Below are 25,558 nucleotides of genomic sequence, written 5' to 3'. Positions count from 1 at the left end.
ATCTCTGAAGCATCGTGTTGTGCCACTAACCTGGAGGTGTGGGTTTCCTTGATGAATATGGATATGCCCCCGCCTTTTGTATTTCAGTCCGGGTTTTGTGGCCGAAATGTATGGTATGAGTTGCAGCCTGGTAGTGCTGGGGTGCTCTCTGGAGCCTTAAACCAGGCTTCTATTACTGCACATATATCGATTTTCTCCATACTGAGGAGTGCCTTGAGTGCATGCATTTTGAGGATTAGACTTCTGGCATTGAGTAGCATTACCCTCAGATTTTTGTTACTTGTGCTATTTACGGCAGTGGGTTTGTCTTTTGAGCCTTACCTAAAAAAGGCACTATGGGGGTGGCAAGAGCCTTGGCCAGTATTCAAAAGCCTAAGGGTGACAGGTGCAAGTCGTCTCTAGTGAAGCAGCGTGGCTTGTCGAGCATGTCATCCCCGGCTGACAGACACTGGATCCCCTTTGAATGACACCAGAAGCTTAGCCAGTTGTTGAAATTGATAATTTTTTCTTTATACCATGGCATCATTCTTGGTGAGGGCAGGATGCTACTCATGGTCAGGGTCATACCGGCCTATGTTACATGATCAGAGAGCTCTTCCATGTCTCTTTTCATGTAGTCCAGGGAGGTACAGCTTGGGTCATTCACACCAACATGGACAATGACAGAGTCGTATTTGTACTTGTTCTGGAGTGACCTGAGTGCTTGTGTTATGTGGTGGATCCTGGCACCCGACAGTAACCTTCTCCTTGTTCAGCCTAGTGAGTGGGACGTCAGTGTGCCTGACTATATAGAGTAACCTATTACTAGTGTGTTGGGCATGTTATTTTGCCTTAAAGACTGTGATTGCGTGGCACACTGGTTTTATGAAGTATGTGTTTCATGGTTTGTGTTGGGGGTAGAGGTTGCTTGGATGTCTGCTTTGGAGGTCTCTGTTGCTTTTGCAGATTTTTATTTAGAGCCTCCGAGTATGTTTTTGTGCACTTATGTGCAGTTTTTGCTGGTGCTGGTTTCATAGGTCTATGTGAGACTGGTGGTGTGATGCAAGTAATTCCCTTCTCCTCTTGACTGTCTGGTCCAGTCTTGGGTTGAGAGGCTTAGCTTCCATTTTGGCTGTATAATTGCATCTCTCGCATGTATTAGTGTTTGGTGGTAGGAGGATAAGGTTGTCTGTATACATGAGTCAGTTGTAACATTGCCTCAAAATGTCCAGATTCACCAGTTGGACCAGAGAGTACACCTGGAACTGCCCTTTGGACATGCCTGGATAAGTACAGTGAGCTGTTTTATTGATTGGCTGGTAAGGTCAAATAAAGAGCCTTGTCCTTCTCTACAGTATAGGGGGGTCTAGTGCTAAGGTTTATTAGTGCTTGCTAGGGTTTTGAGCAAGTGCCGGGCTGAGAAGTGAATGGTTTGAGTGCTTAAGTTGAAAGTTTGTATACTTCCGAGTGAAAAATTGAAGAGTAGACTTTGTGGATCCAGGAATAGTTATATCCTAGCTAACCGGCGCTGCCCAGCGCACAAAACCGTGCTAATGCGGGTTTTATAGCAGGGAAATGAAAGAAATAGAAATTAGCCCAAAATGGCCAATAAACTACTAATTTCTGGGCTAAAACCACTCCTCCAGGGACAGATAGGCTGCTCAAAGCTCCCCTCTCTCACAGGTGAACAGAGAAACTTCCTTCTATCCAAGTAAGTTATGGGCAAACACAGAAACTTGTAACACAGCCCCGAATTCAGCAGGAACCTGAAAACTGAACTATAATAACTTAGAAAGGTGGGAAAACTAGTATTTTTTTTTTTTTCAGAAAATAAAGCAGATACAATAAACAAAACACTTTAACTGTTGTAGGCTACACACTCAAGTGTGATAACCATTTATGTGCATTTAAACAAGTAATTTAAACACAAAAACAACTTTGTTAAAGTGCAGGCAGTAATTAGCATGACATTGAGAGGACCAAGTACAAAACAGAATATCATCCAATTGATTCTAAATAATAACTGTGGAAGCAAATGGTGGCACTACATAGAATTCTGGATGACCCTAAATTTTAAGCAAAAAACAGCCAAGCCCATGCTGTGGTTGGCTTTGTCTCTCCCATTAACTAAAATATTAAGTCAAAGATTTCAGGAAAGCTTGCATTTGGTAAAATGGTTTCCAGACATTAATTTTGTTCCTTATGGAGTAGGATTTAAGTCTATTCTTCCAAATTCTAAATGTAGGTGTTCCGAAAAGAAGTGCCGAGCAGTACATAACAGGTAATGGTATAAATGAGCAGTAGGGACAAGGTGAAAGAGCAAGTACAGCCTGTAAATTCTGCATATGGAATAAATGCACACGTTATATTCCTTTTTTTTGCATTCTGTTTGCATTTATCTATTTTAGTTCCGTTTCACAGCTGCACTCACCAGAATCCACAGGCATGGGCGCAGCAGTCACTGGATGAACAACTGGTCTCTCACAAATAGATGACGAAGTTTCATATGACAGTATTCCTGAATCAACTTCTGTAGAACGGTCTGGTAAATCTTTTTTTGTCATTTTTAGATGATCACCTATTGGAGAAAATAAACAATCATGCAATATTAGTACAAGTGGGATTCCATACTCTAATAATCATTGAAGGACAGCATTCACACTTTTTCAGTAATCGGGAACCATATACAATAGATACATTCTTAACCTACAAGTTGCTGTACAACAGGACCTCATGATCATTCCCATGGTCATGTTCATCCTTTTCACAGTCAGGATTTTGCATCCTTTTTTCCAGAAGATCCTGCATTTAGGGATGGACCTGTACCTCAGTCAATGCAGAGAGTCACACAATAAAATGACTAGATAACAGTACTCATCTCCTGTACCTGTACAGTCAATCACACTAGCACTAAGCATGCACATTCCTTCAATGAAGAGCTCACAACCCTCACTATCTACCAGCAAAATACTAGCACATACTTCAGTGATTCACTAGAAACCAACAAACAAGGACGAATGAAGGCAGGTTAAATACTGATCAGTAAAGGAAATCTCATAAATCATCTGATGCAGTTAAGCACAGCTGTGTTAAGTAAGCTTACCATAACAGATGTTCAAATGACCACTGCTGCAGTAACTCGAGCTATCGTAGTCTATTCATATAGATACTATTCATATGTACATTGGAGAATGACCTGTATCGTCTGAAATGCCTCCAGGATCAACGTCATCACTTTGAGGCGTGTTTACAGCATGGTGTTGTACCGATGGGATTGAGAGTTTTAACTATGCTGACGTACAGCAACCAATATCCATAGCTACTAGCAAATTGGAAAAAATTAAACCTGGATGTAAGTTTTAACTATATTAAATTACTTACTGAATTTTTCAATCCAGTGGAGATTGAGTTAGTTAATTCTATCAAAATACAGCACAGCGAAGTTTATGGCCTTGCATCCGCAGAGTTGGTGGATGTGCGGCTTTGTGAATTAATAGATAATGTGGCTATGTATGAAAAAAGACTTCTTGCTCTGAAGAAGAGGAAATCGGAAAGAGACCTTAGAGATTTCAAGTTAGGACATGCGTTTTCTTGGCCTCAACAAACAGGTGATATTAGTACAGATATGAGTAGAAGATATTCTGCTTCTACTAAAAGACATAGCATTTTGTCTAGTAAACAAGAAAAAGTAAATACTGAACGAACTCATGTGTCTGAGGCTGATACTGCTTCGGTTCACACTTCTGTCTATATTACTCCAAGAGGGAAGGAGGATGGCCCTACTAGTGAGCCTGTAGTAAGGAGGGAAGTGCCCCCTATTAACTGTAGAGCTGCTAATGAAACTACTAGTGATGTGGTAGCAGTTCAACAGTTTTTTTCTTGTCTTCCTCTACCGATACGGTTGAATCAGGGCTCATCACTGTATCAATAACAATGGAGGAAGAAATGGAAGCAGGCTCTGGATACAAGGAGCAACAGGACAATAAAGAAAATGTGGCAGCAAGTGAACAGTCCTTAGTATATAACATCTCAAGTAGAGAACTGACTGTATATGATCAGTATTAAGTAAAGGCCTCTCTTTTATTCCTGCTGCGAGAGCAGATGATGCAAAGACATTAATTGACCTAAGACTTTTTAGTAGAAATTTAAAGTTGAAACTTCTTTTTGATGGGAATACTGAGATTGTTGGATGTCATGACTCTTATTTTAGGAAACCTAGTACTTTTCCTACCACAGAACCATCCGTTGGTAGAAGCTTTTGTTAGGCTGTGTGAAGATGATTTACTTAGCTCATTTAGCAATGAGAGAAGGTGCAATTTTAACAATCTATCAAGTTTAGAAAGGGAAGCCCTACAAAGACTACGTAATGACAACAATATTGCAATTCACCCCGCAGATAAAGGCGGAGCCATTGTTGTAATGGATAGTAATTACTATTTTGAGAACATTACAGCCTTATTTGACTGATGTATCTGTATATATGGAGACTGACTATGAAGGGATTAAACACAGGGTACTTCAGGTAAATGATGTTATACATGACTGTTTTCTGAATCAATGTATTACTGCTGATATTATGAAATATTTAACTGTAGATTTACCATGTGTCCCTACTTTCCATAGCTTGCCCAAGATCCATAAAAATCCTATTATACCTCCCTTTAGGTGCATAGTAGCGGGTGCAGGATGGAAACAGAACCATTCTCTATTTTTGCTGAGAAGAAGCTTAGACTTATATTAGATCTATCTAGAGTAGTATTAAGGGATTCAACATTTTCTTCAGAATTTGTACAGACATATACATTCAGAGGATGTTCCACAAGATTGTTGGATGGTGACTATGGATGTACAGTCGCTTTTCACTGTCATTCCGAACAACATAGGCATTGATTTTGTTAGCAAGTATCTACATTATAGTGAATATGACAGACAAATAGATTTGATTTTGTCTTTTTATTGAGACTATTCTTGACAACAATGTGTTCCTGTTTAATGGTAAATACTTCCTCCAGACCTCTGGCGTAGCTATGGGCACTTCTGCCAATAGCTACGCCAACATGGTCATGGGTCAGTGAGAGGATATGTCTGTACTAAATGAACATGAATATTCAAGTTGAATTAGCTTTTACAACAGATTTGTTGATGATATTTACCTGTTATGGAAAGGGAACATTGAGGAACTTAATGGGTTCTTGGACTATCTGCATGAGACTACTACATTCTTGAAGTTTTCTGTCTCCTATTCCAGAAGTATGATTGAATTTCTGGATATTAGGATTGACAGATCAGTGGAGGAAACATTCAGTACCAGTCTATTTAGGAAAGAGTGTTACAGGAACTCTCTTACATCGCACTAGCATGCACCCACCCCACATATTCCACAGCATAGTGAAGGGACAGGGGATGCGTGCCTCTAGGTTGAATATGAATGATGAAGGATTTTGCAGGGAGGTAGTGAATTTGAGGGAGCAATTCAATAAGAGAGGGTATAAGAAGAGGGAAAAAGACCTTGGGTTGCATGCTAGTGCAGGACTGAGACCCACTAGAGCTAGACCATATTTTGACGAGGTACCTAATGCAGAGATATTCCTTAGACCTGATAATTATCAGTTAAGGGTCTCTGGAGTACAGTAATGACATTAGTATGATCACGGATATCTTTCGTTGGCACTGGCCCGTCCTATTAACTGACGACAAGATTGGAGCTGTAGTTGTAGAGAGGCCGAGATTTAGATACAGGAATAAGAAGAATCTTAAACAGATGTTATGCGATCCTGACAGATGTGTTGATAGCAAGAGAGATGGTCAGATTGGGAGTACACCCCCTTGTGGCAACTTTCAATATTGCATCCACATTGAAACAAGTAATATTTTTTTTTTGAGTCTTAATGATGGGAAAAGGTTCCATTTTACAGTCCGTGCAGATTGTAACACTAAGGATGTCATATTTGGCACACTGTGTGGAATGTTATTCACTCTATGTAGGGATGTGTAATCGTAGGATGAGGGATAGGATAAGCGATTAGAATAGAGTATGAATCCAATGCACTGGCAAAACATATGCTGGAAGGAGAACACCATGTGTTCAAGTTTAGAGTCATTGATAGAACTTTCGACTCTATGAGAATGGGTGATATTAGGAATTATACTGAAAATCTTGAATTAAAATGGATTCTGAGAATGCAAGCCCATAAAGGGAAAGGTTTGAATAGGCAAGTCCCTTTGAAGCCCGTTTTGAAGTCCCATAGGTTATTTAAGTAGGATTTTCTGAACTACGAATGTTCTTTTTTTTGTTATTACATGCAGCCTTGGTTTTAGCCAATACATATATAGTGTGGTTTATTATGTATAATAAATCTTTTATAGAATTTAATTGATGTTTTAATAAGTGGGTGGATACTAACAGGGATGTGATGGTTTCTGATTGGTGTGTTTTTGTATTTAAATGCTGATGTTTTTCCCTTTTATCTGATGAAGTGGCTGTTGGGGTTGCCGTAAAAGCACTTTTCCTGTCTATTACAATAAATTGTTGGTTTTAGTGACCTTGTTGCCTGCTGTGTGTTCCTGATCCTGCCTTTATTTGTTTTACTCGTTTTTGTAAGAGAGATAATTAGTTGGGCATATAAAATACAGCATAACTGTAAGAATAAGGAGCAGTTAGAAAACACTGGAAAGAGACTGGAAAACAAAATTGCAAGGGAACAATGGCAGGACATATATATGGCTCCCAAGTATGCAATAAAATCCGCAAGGTTTAGGATTTTTGGTTGGAAGTGTTTGCAAAGGTATTTTTAAATCCCAAGCAAACGGATTTCATTTTCCTCGTGTATAGCAAATGCTGAAGGTGTGACAGGAAAGTGTGAGGTCATTGGGAATATTTTTGGGAATGTAACAAGATGAAGATTTAAAAATTTTCAGCCAAGTACTCTGTCAGAAATGTTTGGGGGAGAGGTAACGTTTGTAGCAAAGGAAATGATTCATTTGAGCTTGGATATATGATCTGAATCACCCAGACACAAAGGACTTTTAAGTTTAATACTACTGGCTGCCAAAAAAAGCAATTACTAGAAAATGGAAGTCAAAATCTAAACTAACTGTATTTAAAGTATTGAATATTTATTTTGTTTATTTATTTTATTTTACAATTGTTGACTGGGATAGTCCAACTGGATGCATGTCCATTTTCAGTGGAGGCCCTGAGAGAAAAGCTCCAAGGTAAACAGAAACTTTAAACATGTTACAGATATAATTTTGACAAAGAATACCTAAGCAAACAAGAACAAACACGTTCCACAGGTTAGAGTTAATCCCTGGTGAAAATCAGGGGTAAATTAAACAGTAGCTGATTAATAGATTTTAAACATTGTAGAAGAGAGTTTGCCGGGCTTGATATAATGACATTGCCAGTTTAGTGCCATATGTCTGAGTCTAGTTTTAAATTGACCTAGGAAGGAGAGTAAAGTGATGTCAGCTGAGTTCCAGGATTTGCCTACAGAGTTTGCAAACAGAGAGTCACCAGCTCCATTGTTAATTTTGCTTGTCTGAATTGGTAGTCTGTTATAGAGGATCTAAGCTGTCGCGGATTGTTATAGGGGGTGATAAGATTTAAGTGCAGGAGTATTATCCGGATTATAAAGGATTTTATAAACCATGATCAGTCGGTTATACTGAACTAGACTGGGTAGTTCAAGCCCCCCTAGCTGGTTAAGACTGATGCAATGATGTGTCCTAAAAGGCAGCCCAGTGGCAAACCTGGCCATGTGGTTATAGCAGGTTGAGAGTTTAAGTACAGTCTTGTTTAGATTAGAGAGTAACAGGGATGCATACAGAAGTGTTGAAAGAAGGTGAGAGCAAGCTATGGTAATTTTGGCTAGAGGGGTTAGGAAGGCTTTTATTCTGTAAAGTGACTCTAGTTTTTTGTTGATGGTTTTGATCAATTGTTTTACATGTAGGTCAAATTTTAGATGGTTATCTATAATGACACCTAATAGTTTTGTAGAGGGGTCAGGGGAGATTATTGTGCTATCATTTGCATTTATGGTAAAAGTAAAAGATGGAGACATTTGTGTTGGTGAGAACAACAGCATTTTAGTTTTTTTGAGGATTTAGTATCGGACAACGTTCAGAAAGCCAGTTTTCTACAGTGTTAAATAAAGGTGGACTGGGTAGCAGACCATAAGTCTGTTGGAGATGTGGCGGAGCAGATCAGGGTGGAGTCAGCAGCGTATTGGATACAGCTGACATTTGGGATGACAGTATACAGGTTGTTAATGAAGATGAAAAACAGCAGGGGCCCTAGTATAGAACCTTGCAGTACTCCAAGGGCATTAGGTAGTAGGATAGAGAGTTTGTTCTGCCAAAGAACAGCCTGCTGTCTCCTATTCAGGTAGGATTTAAACCACTGAAGGGCCTTAGTATCTAGACAGAATGTTTGCATGGTGTGTATTAGAAGTTGGTGGTCAACCATGTCGAACGCCTTGGAAAGATCCAAGAAGAGGGCTGAGGATATATGATTATTGTTGCGATTATGGTTTATGGTGTTGGTGAAGGCTAGTAGGGCTGAAGTAGTGCTGTGGTGTGGACGGAAGCCGTGTTGGGTATATGCCATGAGGTGATTCTGGATTAGGTGGTGCATGAGTTGTCTGTGAATACATTTTTACATAATCTTTGCAAGTGGAGAGAGTATGGCTATTGACCTATAGTTGGAGAATTCAGTAGAGCTGCCTCCTTTGTGAAGTGGGATTACATAGGATATTTTCCAGATGGTGGGAATTCTAGCTTCTGCTATGGCTCGATTAATTAGTATTGATACTGGGTAGGCAATAGCACCAGCTGATTTTTGAAGGTATTCAGTGGGGAGTTAATCAGCAGAGTGCGTGGTGGGTTTCAATTTTTTGATCAAGGTACGGAAAAGTGATGTGGCCACTGGTTGGAAGCTAAAGGAAAGCAGGTTTCTAGGGGTGGTAGTTTCAGGGCCAGGGGAGCTAGGGGGTAATTGGCTAGCTAGGGCTTGAATTGTCTCAGTAAAGAATCGTTACAGAATAGTTACAGAATACTGTAAAACAGATAAAAGAACTCAAGAAAGATCTTTAGAAAATGGAAGGAACAAATTACATATACATAAATGGAATTTGTGTGAACAATAAATGCAGAATAATGTTCAGCTGGGAGAGTGAAGCTTAAAGGACGGCATGAATTGAGCTATTTCTGTAAAGTTGGACTGAATGGCAGGTGTTAGAAAGAGAAAACATATGCAATGTACAGTGTATGTAAACGGAAAATGTTAATATGGATTTTTTTATTAATGCATGTGATAACTTAAAGGTGTTAAAGAAAAAAAGATAATAGCATAAGACAACTATTTGGAGATCCAGTGTCAAAGCAAACGGAACAGTTTCTGAAAGATATCTTGACAAAACTAAAACTGGAGCTGTCTGTGGGCATCCTGAGTATGGAAAACTCTTTCTCCCTTATTTTTATGCTCAGGAAAGAAAGAAGATGGAGCTGGACACCTTGGCTCAAAATAAAGTCAGATACCACTGCAGGCAAAAAAAAAATTAGTTCTTAAGAAAACCTAAGCTTTCTAGAAAATAAGACAATACTGGCACACCAAAAGAACTTGCAACTCAGATCCCTTTTTAGCAGAAGAGCAATTGGTGAAACTGTCTTCCATGTTAAGAACCTCCAATCAATCTGATGATTGGTTCAAACGGAGTCTTTTGGCTTTTCCTGGTTAGGGGTCACCACAGCAGAACTCCGGTCCACTAATGATTGGAAGTGGATTTTTATGGTGCCGAGTTGCCAGCCTGACACCCAACCTTCAAAGAAGACACACCCATTCATGCATGTACCTACCTGCATGTCTTTAAATGTCACTTGACCGTGGGGAGGACGTGCAGACTCCACACAGAAGGCGCTCTAGCCAAGAATCAAACGGTAAGATTTAATTTTTTTAAAACAAAGTTCAGATCTTAAGGAGGTACCACCTGTTTTATAGGAGGGTTTGTGTGTAACACCACTTTCAAAAACATTTTTACATGGGAATGCACTGAAAGTGGACACAGTCCATGGGCAGTCATGCTGAAATAGCAGACAAATGATCCTTGACAGAGAAGTAAGAAAGGCCTGCAGATAATAATTCTCACCAATATTGCAGAACCACAGAAATACTAGCATGAAAAAAAGAGTCCTAGTTCTTGTCCTTGCATGAAATAAACTATTTTCCATCTGCTAAAATATGCTCTCCTAGTAGCAGTTTTTTTTTGCCTCCTTTAATATCTGCTGCACATCCTCAGAAAACAAGTGTCTAAAAGGTATTATGACTATCATCCTGGCAGTTAGTTAAAATTGTTTTATGTTGGGATGTATCAGAGTGTGGGCAGATACAATCTGTGAGGAAGCTTGTGGTAATAGATCCTGACAATTCCAAAAGAACAGAGAACCACTGCAGCCCAAGCCAGAAAGGAGTCACCACAATGACCTCTGGAGAGTTCTTCTGAAACTCCAGAATTACCCTTGATATCAGTGGAAACTGTGGAAAAGCATACAGGAACCTTCCTATCAAAGGAAGAGAGGATGCATACATTTTTCAGCCCTTCTTGCATGGAGTCCTAAAGAATTTTGCCAACCGATTGTTGTGAATGGAGGCAAACAGTACTATCCGAGGTGTTCCCACAACAGGATCAATTCCTGGAAGACTCCCTGATTCAATTTCCATTCATGAGGGTTTGTCCTGGTCCTCCTCAGCTTGTCTGCCACAAAACTTTGTTATGGCAGGGTATAGGATGCCTGTGGAGTGAGATTGTGCTGAAAAGCTATATCCTGTGCTACCCTGGCTAGTCTATACAGAAGACAAGATCAGGTCCTTCCCTGTTTAGGTACCACGTCACTGTGGTGCTGTCTGTAACCCATAGATGACAGAGTGTAAAGCATTTATTACTGCCAAAATCTCTTCTACTCCTTTAGTGGTGGATGTTGTTGTTGCTGGTGATGGTGGTTGGTGTTTTGTTGGTTGTCTGTTGTCAGCATCAATGTTGTCATCTTGTTCTAAAGACCCTGCATGTTTACTTCCATAGTGCTCAGCAAAAAGTCTGAGGTATCTATAGTTGCAGACTATGTTGGAGCTAGGAAGAGAAAATGGAAGACCTGGATTCAGATAAAATTGGTATCTCTACCAAAGAAGTTCCTTTTTCACAAACCCAAAATGGGAATCTGAAATGTCAAGTTATGTGGATATTGGGACAATACACATTTTAGGTACCAATACATTTTTTCCTCATGTGTAATCTGGATAAATGAATCATACGAATCATGGATGCCTTGAATCCTAATATCCTTAGAAATCCCCTTGTAGAGGGCTTGGTTTCAGTGGAAAAAACTTAGGAAAATATCTAGATATACATCCACTCTTTCCTGTAGAAGGAAAATGTACCTCATATCAAAGAGTTTAAGAGGCACCCCAGGAAAAAAAAGCCCTGTGAAAAATTAAAGGGACACTTTTGGATGTTCTGATCATTCTCACCCAGGCAAGAGATTCCTGACTCTTTGAAAAGAATCTACAAATGTATGCAAGCCATCTAAATAAGGAGAAATGTGACTACCTTGAATGCTACAAGCAGGACATCAGTGGAGCTAGACACTCTGGGATATTCACTGCACCAAGCATATTCACAAAGGGTAACAGGGAGAACTGAAAGTGTGATCCAGACTCAAAAAAACCTTAAGAAATATTTTAAATCTGGGGCTACGGGAATGTGATAAGTATCTTTTATATCTAGGTTCACTAAAAAACATAAATAGACAAAGAGGGGTAACAGGTCATGAAGGGAACTTTGGAGCGTTCACAAACTGGTTAAGAAAGGAGAATTACAGGACTGGTATCCATGAAGCCTCTTTCTTTAACACCAGAAACATTAGCAAATAAAAACAAACATTCTTTTTTCCAAGGAGGAGGAGCACCTATGACTCCCTGAGTTAGCAGATGCTAATTAACAAGCAGGAAACATGTCTGAGCTGGCAGATGAAGAGGAATAGCCTGGAAAGCTGAGAGAGATTCATCAGGGATACAGATGGCAGTAGGAATCACTTTCAGGACCCATAGATTTTTGGGAAGAATTAAAGGTTTGCCAGGGTGGGAAAGGAAAATTTGTTAGATAAATCAGACTTGTTAGACAGTCCTCGTTTCTGGGGGGGGGGTCCTCCTTTCTTTCTGGAACCCCCTTGCCATTGCTTTTTAAAAGTCTGCTTACCAGCAGCTTGCTGAGTCTTCTTAATTTGCTTTTTGTAAAAAGTTGCAGCCCCTTAACAAATCTGGAGAAGGAAGACTGAAAAACCTGCGAAATTCTCTGAATCAACTTGCCTCTCACACTATTTTTAGAACCTTTGAAGCAGATGGTCCAAAAACTACCTCTTGATTTAAGAAGAGTTGAAAATGTCAGCGTTTCCCTCCTCATGCATCTTTTTAGAACACTACACAGCAAACTTCCTCATGAAGGTTCCAGTAGCATCAGCCAAATCATAAACACATTTATAAGCTTGGTAGCCACTTCAGACCAAGAAATATTACTTAACATTTTCCTCGGATGTGGGAAAAAGATGCCATGATGTACATCATGTTCTCAAAAGAACCAACCATAAACTAACATATCAGCTTGACAGTTGAGAATTCTAAAAATGTACTGCAGCAGAATACATTTTCCCCACAGCTATAAAAAGCTGTCCCAGCACTGTCAGAAGGGGAGGGATTAGGACTACCCAGATGTCTGGTGGCAGCTGATTTTATCAGATAAATCCCTGCTAGATCTGACCTAGGGTTAGAATAAAAAGGCTTATAAGGCTGAAAAACTATCTGCTTTCTTTTAGACAGCAAGCTGGCTGTCAGGCAAGTTACAGTCTGAAATAAATACATCCTCCAGTGCTGGAAGAACAGGAGTAACTAGCACTGCTTCATGAAATTCCCACTTCAGTAAATCACATTTCTTAAAAGGACAGTGGAATGTCACTTTTTTCCACTAAAACAGCGGGCTTATTTTGGAAACAGTTTAAAAAATGAGAAGCCTTCAAAGGGACTGTCAGAAGCCACAGTTTCCTCAGAGTCAGAATCAGAATCAGAAAACTGTTGATTAAAAACAGAAGCTAACCCTTCCCAGTTATTTTGTGGTTCAAAATCTTGAACCTCCTCTGAAAATGACAAATCTACTTTTCTTTTAAAAGACAGCAGAACTGAAGGGTTAAAGAGCTAGAACTAAACCCTGAGCAAAGCCCAAAAAATCACTCTTGTTCACAAACTAAATAGAAGACGTGTCTAACTTTGCTTCTTTTTCACCTACTTTAGACAGATAAAGCCCATCTACAGATAGGCATCTGGTCTGGCTAAGCAAAGTGGTATTCCCTGCATTTTCTTCCAATGCTGACAAGAGTGGATCCCCTTGTCCACCAAGGGCAATGCAACAGCCATTGAGGATGTGTCCAATTCCTGGACCATGGCAGTTGTAGGGACTACACCAGAGGAAGTCAAAGAAAAATATGAATGGTCTGATGAAAAAACTGGCCACAGGAGAGTCATTCATCTGTGGCCAAGGCAATTTAGTACCCTACCGATGTAGCAAAGACTGGTTGGAATTTTTTTTCCTTTTAGCTGGAAGGAGGAAATGAGGAATTGGTAGGTTGTTAAAAAGTAAAGCTGAAAAAGATATCAAATTCCGGGGGAAGCATGGCAAGAATAGTCAATAAGATACAAGTTGTAAAAAATCCATTTTATCAACAGACTCAATACAAACAACTAAACAGCACAATCTAGAATACACAACAGAAAAATTAGTGATTAGTGACTGAGAAGGGATGAGAGATTATTGCTGTAAATTCAGTTGAAACCCCAGACTAAGCAAGACTTATGACCCATATTAGAGAATACCTGACAAATGGAAAATGTTCCGCAAATATAAGACAAACCATCCAAATATTGAAAGATATGAATAGGTTGAAGCCTGCAGTGACCAATCACTGGAGCTAGGCACTCTGGCACACTGGAGAAGCCAAAAGATAATATGAAAAACTAAATGTGAACAATACACAGAATTTTTTTTTTTTTTATATAAAGAAAGCACCTGAATTTATTGCAAACTGTAATGTGATAAGCATTTTTTAGGTCTCCATGAAGCTGGAGGGTATGAGAGGCAACAGGGTTTGAAGGGTTAACATTCTGAATTTGTGAATCTTGCAGAAGACTGAGAAAGTCAAGGACTGATCTTAAAGTTCTTTTCTTTGGTACCAAAAAAATCCTTAAAACTTCTGTCCATCTGAGCTGAAGGCACATGTTGTATCGCCCTCTGAGCCAAAACTTGCTCTAAACCAGGACATTGGTTTGCAAGGCAAGGAGGAATCCTCAGAAAAGGGGGGAAGGAATTCCCACTGCCACATGTACTCCTGCTGGATAAGTCTCAGAGCCCACTTGTCAGAGATAATTTGATGCCACTGTGGAAGATGTAGGCCTAAAATGAGGGAGTGATTCAGAGGACTGCCAGTGTGGGAAGGGGAGGAGACACAGAAAGGCAAATAAGACTTTTAGGACTGATCTTGGTTCTGTGAAGCACCCCCTACCATTCAGCCTCCTTGCCGCTGCTTTTGAAACGTTGTTACAATTTTACTGTAATCACTTACTGTTTCCAGGAAAATGATCATTAAAAGGAGGGAAAGTTTCTACTGAACTTTGAAAAGGAGGATAGAAAAATCTGAGTGATCCCTTGAATTAATTTCCCTCCCTCTCTCAAAATTTTTATGGACCTCAGCAGCAGCAGAGAGCCCAAACACCACATATTTATCCAATACAGAATTCAAAATCACAGCTTCAGCAGCTTCTGATAGGTTTTTGAAGATATAACAAAGAGAATCTTAACATAACTAACCAGTAGCAGCAGCTCTGGAGACAGCATCAGCAGCACCATTATAAGAACATTTAGAGTGTTTGGTTACCTGAGAAGACACAATTAAGGAATTTAAAGTTTTAAACTTATAACCAGGAAGTTTAACAGTTAACTTTCTCATCTTCTCAAAAGGAGCCAGGGTACTTGCGTATTATCGCAACCAGAATTACAGACTCATGAATTTGTAAAGCTAAAGAAACCATGTCTGTTACCCTAACAAGTATTACTGTGTCAGATACTTTTTCACACAGGAAGAGGAATAACGGCAAAATTCCTCTTCCCTGGTAGTGTCCCTTGTCGACCCATACACCGGACTGCTGGTTTCTCGGCTGTCAATGTTACAACTCGTGAAAGTCACCACGTTCCCAACAAGACAAGGAGTCGGGAACATGGCTCGTTGACAAAGTGATTCACTTATTTTGAAATCTCCTTTTGCAGGTATCTGATCAGTTGTTACACACCCCTGTTACAGTCTGGTCTCTCATAAGGCACACTAATTCACTTTTAACTCTAAAGTACTGATTTAAAATTGTAGTTCTGTTTGTGGAGGTTTACAGACATTAGTACCTGCCTTTTTTTCTGTAAGGACCTGCCTTTTTTTCTGTAAGGACCTGTACTGATTGGCTAGACAGAGGGATCGAGCTAGTAAAGATGTGCAGCAGGTAAGGGTGCTAAAGGATAATGAGGGAAACGAACTCACAAGCAAAGAGAGTGTATTGAGCAGATGGAAAGAGTACTTTGAGGGGTTGATGAATGAAGAGAATGAGATGGAGAGAAGGTTGGATGATGTGCGGATTGTGAATCATGAAGTGCAGTGGATTAGCAAGGAGGAAGTAAGGATAGCTATGAAGAGGATGAAGAACGGAAAGGCTGCTGGTCCCGATGACATACCTGTGGAAGCATGGAGGTGTTTAGGTGAAATGGCAGTGGAGTTTTTAACTAGATTGTTTAATGAAATCTTGGAAAGTGAGAGGATGCCTGAGGAATGGAGAAAAAGTGTTTTGGTACCAATTTTTAAGAACAAGGGTGATGTGCAGAGCTGTAGTAACTACAGAGGGATTAAACTGATCAGTCACAGCATGACGTTATGGGAAAGAGTAGAGGAAGCTAGGTTAAGAAGGGAGGTGATGATTAGTGATCAGCAGTATGATTTCATGCCAGGAAAGAGCACTACAGATGCAATGTTTGCTCTGAGAGTGTTGATGGAGAAGTACAGAGAAGGTCAAAAGGAGTTGCATTGTGTCTTTGTGGATTTAGAGAAAGCATATGACAGGGTGCCTAGAGAGGAGTTGTGGTATTGTATGAGGAAGTCGGGAGCATCAGAGAAGTATGTAAGAGTGGTACAGGATATGTACGAGGGTAGTGTGACAGCGGTGAGGTCTGCGGTGGGAGTGACAGATGCGTTTAAGGTGGAGGTGGGATTACATCAAGGATCAGCTCTGAGCCCTTTCTTATTTGCAATGGTGATGGACAGGTTGATAGACGAGATCAGACAGGAGTCCCCTTGGACTATGTTTGCAGATGACATTGTGATCTGTAGTGAGAGTAGGGAACAGGTGGAGGAGACCTTGGAGAGGTGGAGATATGCCCTAGAGAGAAGAGGAATGAAGGTCAGCAGGACTAAGACAGAATATATGTGTGTGAATGAGAGGGAGGATAGAGGAATGGTGAAGATGCAGGGAGTAGAGGTGGCGAAGGTGAATGAGTTTAAGTACTTGGGATCAACAGTTCAGAGTAATGGTGAGTGTGGAAGAGGAGTGAAGAAGAGAGTACAGGCAAGATGGAGTGGGTGGAGAAGAGTGTCAGGAGTGATTTGTGACAGACGAGTACCAGTAAGAGTGAAAGGGAAGTTCTACAAGAGGGTAGTGAGACCAGCTATGTTATATGGATTGGAGACAGTGGCATTGACAAAAAGGCAGGAGTCAGCTTGACGTGGCAGAGCTGAAGATGTTAAGATTTGCATTGGGTGTGATGAGGATGGACAGGATTAGGAATAAGTATATTAGAGGGTCAGCCCAGGTTGGAAGGTTTGGAGACAAAGCCAGAGAGGCAAGATTACATTGATTTGGACATGTGCTGAGGAGGGATGCAGAGTATATTGGGAAAAAGATGCTAAGAATAAAGCTGCCAGGTAACAGGAAAAGAGGAAGGCCCAAGATAAGGTTTATGGATGCGGTGAGAGAGGACATGCAGGTGGTTGGTGTGACAGAGCAAGATGCAGAGGACAGGAAGAAATGGAAACAGTTGATCTGCTGTGGCGACCCCTAACGGGAGCAGCCGAAAGAAGAAGTCCCTGCCTTTTTTTCTGTAATGATATTTAGTTGCTGTCTATGACACACACTTGCTAAATACTGTACTGGCTTTAAAAAACAGTAAAACTTTTTTTGTTTTTTAACTGGTAGTAAATATACAACTCCGAGCAATACAAAGAGTTATAATCGGTAATTTTTCCCAAATCTGTCAAATGCTTTCCCATCCTTGTCAGAGGGACTGGGATTACCATTCACAATATGTTTAGCAGTAAAAGAACTGGATAAAAATATTCCTGTAGAATCTGATTTGGGGTTAGAGAACAAGAATATATGTGTCTAAAGTACTTTATATAACCTGTCAGATTTCTGAGGGCAGGGGGCTGTCAGACAAAGCAAGGCTTTATGAAAACATCCTCAAAGCAGATGGTCATAACAGCAGCAGATTGAGGAAACTGGTTGTAACAAATCATAAATACTTTTGCACAGAAATAGGCATTTCATTCTGTTCTCACTGAAATCTTTCATGATGTTAAGACAGTTAAAAAAGATACATTTTTCCTGGCGGGATTAATTAGGAATATTTTAATGCCTCATGAGTGACCATTCAACTTATCCACTAGAATGTTGGATTTCCCAAGTATGTGCACTGCAATCAGAAAGCAATGGGAATATACTGCCCATTACTATCCCCTCATAGCCTCTCATCATGGGGGGGGGGGGGTTAAGACTGGGTTCTTCCTTGTTTATTAATATGGCTGCAGTCTGGTCCATTGTCAGTCTGGATTGATATTGCACCCTTGGAGAGGCAGTGAAAGTCCACAACTCCAGAAGTACCCCTCATCTCCAAAACACTGATGTGCAAACCAGCCTCCAACTGGGACCATGTACCTTGGACCATCCTTCCCTCAAAGTACCCCTACTGCCTATGGAGGGAAGTGTCCAAGGATACCATGGATGAGGGAGGGCAAGGACAAAGGGGCGACCTAATGACACAGTGTTTGACATTAACCTCCAAGAGATGTTGTGGCAACAAACTCAGTCTGATGGAAAGCTGTACAGGATGAGTTGGCAGTGACCACTTGACTGAAATAGTCCACTGAAGAACTCATGTAAAACTTGGCCAAAGAGATTAACAAGATGGCAACTGCCATCAGCCCAAGGAGATGAAGGATGAGAGAAGCAAGTGACTGAGAAAGAAGAGCCAGATGAGCCTGAAGATGTACAGACAAAAGCCTTGAGAGAGAAACCTGGCAAGCTGACTGGTCATGTCCAGGTGGCAACCTATGAACTCCAAAGCCTGGACCTGCACCAGCTTGGATTTGAAGTTTACCATAATCCCTATTACCAGGAACAAGTGGAGCAAGGAGTCATCAACCTCCTTTCTCCCCAGTTTCTACATGGGGTCAAAGTCTTGTCAACTGTCACCATCTCTGTCTACTCAATGCCACTCTCCTACCTTCAACCTTCATGCCCAACTATCATAGGTCTTCTCTCACTCAATCCATCTACCTCTTTGCTGGACACCTTCATTTTCTCTTGCCTTCTTCCTGTCTGCCCCAAACCTTCAAGAGTGTTTTCTGCTTTTCTACATGTGCGCAAATCACCATAATCTTCACTTTGACCTTCTCTGTAAATGGAGCTACTTTGGCTTCTGTTCAGATGTCCTCATTTCTCTGTCTGTCCCACAGCATGCATCCTATCAGCCATCTCAGGCACTTCATCTCCATTATCTCTAGATTTCTCAACTGCTCTGCCTTTACTGCCTAGGTTTCTGTACCATACAGTAGTACTTGGTCACACCACTGTTTTGTACACCTTACTTCACAATTTCTTTGGCATTTTTCTGTCGCACACCTAACAATTTGCCTGTTGGCTGCAGCTCTTCTGATTCTGGTTTTGACCTCCTCATTCAGACTTCTCAACCACTGCTCCCAGATACCTGAATCTGTTAACCTGTTCCACTATTTTCCCTTCTAGCTCAGTTGTCAGCTTCTTTTGGATTTCCCTCCATTTGCTGCCATTACAACCACCTTATCTGTACTCACTTTGATCTCACGTGCCTTACGTTTTGTATTTCATTCCCCTATCCTTTGCTGAAGTTCTAGATGAGAGTCTGCCTGTAGTGCCACATTATCTGTATACAGCAACTTTGTTGATCTGCTCCCTCTAATCTGTTTGTTAATGTAGCCCATCACCATATAAACAGTAATGGGCTCAGAGCTGAACCCTGATGCACACCCACTCCCACTGGAAACCCCATTGTTAGACCAGACACTGTTCGTATTTGTGTTAAAGGGTCCTTTTGTACATAGCTTCTACCAATGTTTCCAGGACATCGAGCCACCACAGGACTGCTAAAATCTGCTTTCATGGACCTTTATGCTTTCTCCAAGTGTAGGAATGCCCAGTTGGACTGTCCTCATCTCTAGCTTCTACTTAACTATATATGTCTCACTGCAAAAACATTGGGTCAGTTGTGCTGCATCCTGATCAAACTGTTAATCTCCTATCTTTCATAAAGAAATGCAGAGCAGTAGAAATTATCACCCTCTTCAGAACTTTCATGCAATGTGATAGGACTCTGATAACCTCTGTACTGTGCACAGTTGTAAAGGTCTCCTTTGTTTTTGTACACTGGCACAGGTATGCTTATTCTCCAGTCATCTAGGATACACCTTTCACTCCACACACTGCTAGGAGTACTCTCGGGAGCCATTTCTCCCATCTCACCCAGCGTCTTTACTATATCTGCTGTGACCTCATTTAAGCCTGCTGCTTTCCCTGCCTTAATTTTCCCTAGTGCTATTCTAATTTCTTTCCATGGTGGGCTCCTCCTCTTCTCTTATTGTAGGCTGTATCTGAGGCAGTATAGCTTCTGTGGGAGGTTCTTCATTCAAAAGCTGATGGAAGTTCTCCTTCCATCTGGCTTTGATGTCCTGTTGGCTGGTAAGCATTTTTTTACTGGCATCCCTTATGAGGGGTGTCTATCTTCTTTTTCTGTCTCTGCCTTGCAACCTGATACAGTTTTAGTAGTTTTAGTGCCATTTACTAAGTCTCTTTCCAGAAGATGGCAACTTAATTCTTTGCTGTTGCAACTCCTTTCTTAGCCACTTTGTTAGTAAACCAGTATTACTTCCTAGTATGGTGCATTTTTTCTATCTCCCACTTTTTCCTGCACTCCTGCTTTCTTTTATTGACTTCCTGGGCTTCTGCATTCCACCACCAGCTTTCCTTACATACTTTATCATACCTGGTTCAGCTGTACATCTGTTCTGTAGTCCTCACACAAGCTGTTTTTGGACACTGGCATTCTTCAACTCCACCTATTTCCTCTTCTTTTTGAAGTGATGGAACCCTGAATAATTCTTTGAACTGTTCTCTCTCTCCAATTACCTTCCAGGTCTTCAGCTTGATCTCTGTTGACTTTACAGGCTTTTCTGACCACTGCTTGCAGCTAAATGTGGCAACCAGTGTTGTTTACAGTAGGCAGACCGTTTCACTGGGGATGATTTTGCAATCTCTGATTCTACCCCACTGCCCTTTTCTTACTAACAGGAAGTCTACCAGAGTTGCATGTTTTGCATGTTGGCCACTCTTGTATGTGATCTTGAGTGTCTCTTTCAGAGATATGTACCGGCTACTATCAAGCCACTTGCTAGACAGAAGCGTAGAATGGCCTCTACTTTACTCCTGTTGCCCCACCCATGTGGATCCAGGCAGGCCTAATATCCTGGTTTGTCCAGAAATGTGCATTCAGGTCACCCATTATCAACATCAATTAATGTTGTGCTGCTTTATCTAGTAGGTCTTCCAACTGCTGTCTGAATGCATTCTTTTCCTCACTATCACAATCCTGCTATGGCACAGACACTGAGATTATGAATACTGCCCTATCATTAGACTAGAGTCCGATTCCCATGAATCTATCACATTCTGAGATCATCCCTCACTTCTCTGAAGCTTCTCCCTCACCACAATTCCCATATCATTTCTAGTTGGGCATCATTCTGAATAGTACACTCTGGATCCCAAGCCAAGTGGCTTTGCTGCACTGCCTTAAGATCTTATCCCCTAGATACACAAGATGTCCAGCCTCCTCATCATCATCATATCATACACTTCCAAGCTCCATCCTGTCAGTGAATCTACACGGAGTGTAGCGATTCTTAGTTCATTTCCGGCAGGCTGGTTGGTTTTACATCCAGCTTTCACTTCAGAGCTATATCAGGTAACCCAAGCTGGATAACTGGATATCAGCCTTCCAGTAGCTTACTGACCCAAACTGTTGGGCTTTATGGTGGGCACATTGGAAAATATGGGCACATACAACACTCCCACTGTTAGCATGGGTCCTTGGTATTGATCGGAGTAGGCTAGGTCCTCAACCACTTATCACTGAAATACCTATGCCCATTTGGCGACATTAGTGCATAGGTTCATAGGTAGGTACTAGGCTATTAGCCCTAGGGCCTATATAAGCCTAGCCAAAAAGGTACCCTGGCTTTCGCCACCCAAGAAAATTATTTTCTTGTGCCCCTGTTGAGCAGAGCCACAGAAGTGATCCCCGGGGTAAATTTCCAATCTCCCATACAATCAAGATTTTTCTTGAAGATATAGATAGGTAGTTTGTTCCAGAGTATGGGAAGTCTCTAGGATAGGAATATATCCCTCCAGCATGTTCTGTTTACTGTAGTGACAAGGTTTAGATCCATAGACCATGTAGCTCAGAGGGATTGGGATTTCTTTAAGTGGAGCATGTCCAACAGCTCTGGGTTTGACATAGCTTTGTATGTTAGGAAGTGATCCCCTCTGAGTAGGCAACATGCGAAGTAGTAAAGCTGGAGTTTTTTGAGACTGTCTGCGTAGGGCATCTGATTGAGGCCAGTAATCCCCTTTGTGAGGTATTTCTGCGGCCTTTTCAGTTGTTGTAGATGTCTTGTGAGGTACCTAACAAAAGGGGTGCTGTATTCTATAATGGGTCTAATGAGTGACGAGTAGAGGGGAACAATGACCGCTTTTTTCCTGGATGAGAAACCTTTTGTGATGAAGTGTGCCACGTAGAAGGATTTCCTGACTACTGTGGTGATTTGATTATCAAAGGAGAGACTACTGTCCACCTGTGCCCCAAGGTCTCATCACACTTTCGGTGTTAAGCAGACTACCACCTATGTGGTAGTTCATGGGTACAGAGTTTTTACCTAAAGGGATGACAATGCACATTTTGTCATTGAGCTTGAGGCCATGGCTTTGACACCAGGCATCTGTCTCAGTGAAGCCCTTTTGTAGGATGTCCACATCGTTAGGAGTTTCGATTATGGCTCCAAGTTTGCAGTCATCTGCAAACTTCGTTAGCCAAAGACCTTCTGTGTTTGGTATCTACTTCTCTGAAGTACAGGCTAACAGGAGAGAACCCAGGACTGAACCCTGTGGTACTCCACTTGTCACTGGTCTGAAGTCGGATTTGGAGTCTGCTACTTTCACAGTGTGGGTTCTGTCAGTGAACCAGTTGGCTGGAGATTTATACCTAGTTTAGTGAGTTTATCTATAATTCCAGAGTGGGGGATAGTGTCAAAAGCCTTAGCGAGATCTAGACAGGCTGTGTGAACCACCTTATCCTCATCTATGGATGTGGTGACCACTTCAAAGAAGTCTATCAGGTTTAGGAGACATGATCTGCCTTTTACAAACCCGAACTGGGTGGGTCCAGAGTTTGGAGCTCACCAATGTGATTGTTGATAAGTTCCATGATGATACATTCCATAGCCTTGCAGACCAGGCTCATCAAGCTAATGGGGCTGTAATTCCCGGGGTCTGTGGTGGCTCCCCCTTTGTGGAGTGGGATAACCATCGCTGTGCACCATTCAGTGGGCACAAAGCCTGAGGTAAGGCTTTGACTGAACATGGTACTTATGTGGGGTGCCAGTTCGTTCTGTAGTTCATGTAGAACGCAGCCTGGGATGTTGTCAGGTCCCATGGATGCTGTGTTCTTGGCTTTGGAGAGTGTGGTTTTTACCTGTGTAGCCATGATTACATGAACTTTGCATTTTTCCGGTATAGAGATGGGCCCTTTAGGAGGTGAGAGGGGGGTAAAGTTAGCACTGAACCTATCTGCCAGGATGTTGGCAATATCAGTTGGTTCTGTATATTTAGTGCCATTGTGCTGCAATTCAGAGCAGATCTGAGTGTTGCCATTGAGATTCTTGACATAGCTATAGAATGCTTTGTGGCTGTCTTTAGAATCAGTGGCGATTTGTTTTCATAACTAGCTTCAGAGGATTTTATGAGGGATCTCAGCTTCTTACGGACACTGACCAGGGAGTTCCTCCAATCATGGGATTTTACTCTTTTTTGCAACAGTTTCTTTCTTCTGTTATAGAGTTTGTTTATGGCAGGGGACCTACCAGATTGGCTTCTTTTTTTTGGAATCACCTAGAGCCATATTTTACACCATCGATTGGCTAGCCCTGCCACAGCATACAGTCTGTGATCAGTTTTCTCCTATCTTGAAGTTACTGCACACCACAGCAGAGGCCCAAAGCAGCAGTTTCATACAACTCTTCCTCCTATAAGGCACCATGCAGAGGCTGGCCTGCTGCCCACAGCTCCATTCTTAGGCGAGTTCGAAAGAGAAGTTTGAGATGGAAATACCTGGCATGTTTTTCAGAGGAGGAAGGTACCCCACAGAAATACAGGAAGAACATGAAAATTCCCAACAGGGATTGGTGGGAGGTCAGGATCAAACCTTGTACAGTGTGCATGGCAGGCGAAGACCTTAACCATTATGCCAACTCTTCTCAAATGGAGCAAGGAGTTTCTCATGTGAAATACCGATATCCAAGTCATATGGCCACGAAGAAGGCTGAAACATGCATGGCCACAGCTAGTGAGGTTTGGCTTTACTGGCCTGAATTTGTCCATAACAGTCTTAAAAAGGAAAAAGGCATGGGCATTCAGAACTGCCATACAGCTGAAACACCGGATGTCCTTAATGGGTTATTTGCATATATCCCATGTTACCTGTAATACAAGAGGTTTTAAAGAATCAAACAGTGGAAAATCTAGCTTGGCTAGGGTTTTTTTTTTGTAGTTTTAACAGACTAAGTAACCAGGTTACACAGACAAACCATTGTTTTAGGGATCCAAGTGTGGCAAAACTGGAGACCTCTATGCACCAGTCATAAATTGGGAGCAAATATGGAGAAGCTGGCTTCTATGCAGTGTATATTTGCTTCTAGAGTTTGGAGGAGTGTGCCTGAATTGGCCCGATTACAGAGGTTATAGCAAGAGACAATAAATTAGCAGTTTGGTAGCAAGTAAGGGTGTGTCCTAACAGAGGAGTCTGAAAAGTGGTGAGCCCAGCATGAGGTATGTATTTTGCTTTAAAATGTTTTTGAACTTGAAACATTTAGATTTGTATGCTAATATCAGTTCATGCAAGCACTGTAAAAAGCATTTTCTTCTATCCATTAGGAAGTTCAAAAATGAAAATACAAAGAATCTGAAAAAAAGCTTATATGTCAATGTCAAAAATACAAAATGACAATTAAATACTACTGCTGGACCGATAGCATGAAAGTAAAGTTTAATGATACAGGAGCACAAATATAAAACAATAATTGGGTGTTAAGAAAGCAGCTGAAGCAGTAGACCATCTGAAGATATATTTTGATATCATACTACAGACTGCTAGACTAAAGAACTTTGAACTGAAAATTGAGAAAAATAAGATTTGCTTTGTTTAAATAATTTAGGTTTAAAGAATACTTGCACTTGAAACAGTTTTCCTATTCTTTTCAAATATTAAGACTTGCACATTATTGTTCGTTCATGCAAGTGGCGTAACTTCCTTTCTTTTCTTATTCAATGAGAAGTGTGAGAATCTAAGAGTCTAGATGCTAACACTTCTAACTGAAAATTTCCAAGGATAAAAATATTAAGGAGTCTATTACTGTTACATGGATAATAAATGACAGCAAGAGACAGGTAAAATATTTACACATCAAGAAGTACAAGTTGTAATGCCAATCCAACTGAAGATGGATTAAGTGACAAATTATGTTAAAAGAATGCATATATAATGGCACCTAAATGTAAGCTAAAAGAAAATTGAATACAAGAAACAATACTAGAAAAATTACTCATTACCGGTTTCAAAATCTGTATTACAAATATAAAATGACAGACTTTCAAGATGGCTGAACAATGATCAACAGCTCAATTTCAGCTTTCTCTGTGTGAAAAAAGAAAGTAGGGGCTACTAATTCTGCCAGGATTAGTAAAATGCAATTACTGGTTAGTAAGTATATTGCCTGAATGCCAACAAAGAAACTTAGAGCCCGAAAGAAAATCAACTAGAAAAAGTGGAAAGAAGATACTGATTGGGAAGAATCCTGCTGCTGTTCAGCA

General features: G+C 40.9%; 1 long non-coding RNA gene across 1 annotated transcript in view; it reads right to left on the bottom strand.

Annotated features, from left to right (window-relative positions):
• Positions 1-25,558, bottom strand: part of LOC122791104 — a 401,574-nt gene that overhangs the window by 146,846 nt on the left and 229,170 nt on the right. Inside the window, exon 2 of the long non-coding RNA XR_006363084.1 lies at positions 2,411-2,557. This is a non-coding gene — a long non-coding RNA (uncharacterized LOC122791104). The remainder of the gene's footprint in view (positions 1-2,410; positions 2,558-25,558) is intronic.

This window comes from Protopterus annectens, chromosome 1.part2, assembly GCF_019279795.1.
Source record: "Protopterus annectens isolate FY-2018-M chromosome 1.part2, PAN1.0, whole genome shotgun sequence".
Taxonomy (NCBI): domain Eukaryota; kingdom Metazoa; phylum Chordata; order Ceratodontiformes; family Protopteridae; genus Protopterus; species Protopterus annectens.
Note: the sequence above shows the minus strand (reverse complement) of the source record. Positions and strands in the feature narration are given on the sequence as shown.